Genomic DNA, 2,978 nt, shown 5'->3' on the forward strand with positions numbered 1-2,978 from the left:
TTTGTGGAAAACTGCACCCCTATCCCTGATGTGCCAAAGCTGATACTTAGCAACATGGATAGACCTAGCTTGCCACCACGGACGCGCCAGCTCTTGGAGATACCAGTATTCACCGCATGTCACGAGAAGGCGCTACACCAAGGAGGACTACTTCTCTAAGACCGAGATAGAGATGAGCAATAAAGATAACCGACTGGAGCAGCTTGTGAAAACAGATCCTAAGAGGGTCAAGAAGTACGTGTATTCATGGTTTTCTGATACCTCACATTCAATTTTGTAGTGTCACAAAGACTTAATGTCACACAAACTTGAAATAAGAAGTTGCAATATTTAAGGATATATATATATATATATATATATATATATATATATATATATATATATATATATATATATAAAAGATGTGTTACTGTTTATCCATTTATTTTTCAAAATCAAATGAATTTGACACTACCAGACTGTGGGGCATTTGATTGTTGCTTCACATGTTTGACATCACACATATGGTGAATTATGTGTTTGAAACATAATGTGTGGAGTGTCGTATCTAGCTAAATATTCTTTGAGAATAAAAAACATTTGAAAGGATTGATACACTTTATCTTGTTACTCCATATATTAGAAATGTTGATCCTAAGAGCTGCAGTTAATTTATCAATCAAGGGTGTAATAATGCATGCAAGGGCATTTCATTGATTGGTCACTTGCTCCCTAGTTCAATGATTCATACTCAATAGGCATCTATATATGTTGGCAATCATGTCTTTTTGTTTCCTTGGTGACCCTATTTCATCCATGTTTACAATATTTCTCCCTTCTTATTTATAAACCTATATGTTTAAATAATTCTGTAACAGGGGATTGTTACTCTCTACACAGCTCTAAATGATCAGCTACAATATGAGATCGAGAGGTTAAACTTCTTTAGCTCAATATGCTTTATGATAATGGCAATCACAATCCAATTAAGAGCTTGCAGATGGCACCAACTGATGGGTTCACATGCGGATGATCTGTCTCACATCAGCTTCAAGTACAGGAACTCACGCCACAGATGCAACTAAAAAAACAACCACGTCAAACTGTTGATGGCGACTTCTAGGTCAACAGCCGCAGCCATGGAAGTTCTTATAATATTTAGGTTTAGACATTTACTTTCTAGAAGCATACTTCATATTAAGAACTATTCTATTAGGATTTTGTATGTATGGAAATGATATTTATCCTTGCTAAGTCTTGTTTTATCTTTCAGTTCTTTACTAATTGTATTTCATCTTTTGTATTCATGTTCTTTAGGCTGGAACTTATTTTATTTAATTGTATCTAATTCACTTTGCTGGGTTATTCCATTATTCCAGTGCATGGTCATTCTTTAGAACAACATCTTCCCTTTGTTTTAGCCGCTGCTAGCGGCATTCAACCATTTCTCCAACTATATATGTGGCGCCTCGTCTGAGTAACACCCTCTTCATCATGGTTGGCTGATCACACACAACCAGCATCAGACTCAGAGCCACTTCCATTGCAGCCAGCCTAGAAATACGACAGTATGGTCTGCCGTCTTTTGGCCACTTAAAACAGTAGCGTCTGCCTAGCAGTATCAGCATTCCCGTCACTGTTTCATGCCCATGTATTCCTAGTGGGTGGAGCAAATGCTACAACAGCTGAGAGACCTGCTATCTCTATGGTCATTTACTACGCGAAACAGTTGTGACCAGAGCACAAGGAGCCATGTTGGCTATAGGGCAGCCATGCTGGCATTGGCTAACTAGTTTGACATCATGAGCATTAGTAGCAACAACTTTTGTGCTGGGAAAAATTTCTCAGCCCCTTATTTGTCAAAACCCCCACCCCAATCCAGTTGCTGTGCCAAATTTGATACTTGGCAACATGGACAGACCTTGGTTGCCAGCATGGTCACTAGCTCTTGGAGCTACAAGTAGAAGCAGCTTGTCATGAGAAGGCATTGCACCAAGGAGCAGTACTTCTCTGAGACCGACACAGAGACAATCAATATAGACAACCGACTAGAGAAGCTTGTGAAAACAGATCCTAAGAGGGAAAGAAGTTCCAATATTTATGGATGCATATATATATATATATATTAGATGATGTGTTACTATTTATCCATTTATTTTTCAAAATCAAATGAATTTGACACTACCAGACATTTGATTGTTGCTTCACATGTTTGACATCACAGATATGGTGAATTATGTGTTTGAAACATAATGTGTGGAGTGTCGTATCTAGCTAAATATTCTTTGAGAATAAAAAACATTTGAAAGGATTGATACACTTTATCTTGTTACTCCATATATTAGAAATGTTGATCCTAAGAGCTGCAGTTAATTTATCAATCAAGGGTGTAATAATGCATGCAAGGGCATTTCATTGATTGGTCACTTGCTCCCTAGTTCAATGATTCATACTCAATAGGCATCTATATATGTTGGCAATCATGTCTTTTTGTTTCCTTGGTGACCCTATTTCATCCATGTTTACAATATTTCTCCCTTCTTATTTATAAACCTATATGTTTAAATAATTCTGTAACAGGGGATTGTTACTCTCTACACAGCTCTAAATGATCAGCTACAACATGAGATCGAGAGGTTAAACTTCTTTAGCTCAATATGCTTTATGATAATGGCAATCACAATCCAATTAAGAGCTTGCAGATGGCACCAACTGATGGATTCACATGCGGATGATCTGTCTCACATCAGCTTCAAGTACAGGAACTCACGCCACAGATGCAACTAAAAAAACAACCACGTCAAACTGTTGATGACGACTTCTAGATCAACAGCCGCAGCCATCGAAGTTCTTATAATATTTAGGTTTAGACATTTACTTTCTAGAAGCATACTTCATATTAAGAACTATTCTATTAGGATTTTGTATGTATGGAAATGATATTTATCCTTGCTAAGTCTTGTTTTATCTTTCAGTTGTTTACTAATTGTATTTCATCT

The sequence above is a fragment of the Sorghum bicolor genome, chromosome 2, assembly GCF_000003195.3.
Source record: "Sorghum bicolor cultivar BTx623 chromosome 2, Sorghum_bicolor_NCBIv3, whole genome shotgun sequence".
NCBI classification, from domain to species: domain Eukaryota; kingdom Viridiplantae; phylum Streptophyta; class Magnoliopsida; order Poales; family Poaceae; genus Sorghum; species Sorghum bicolor.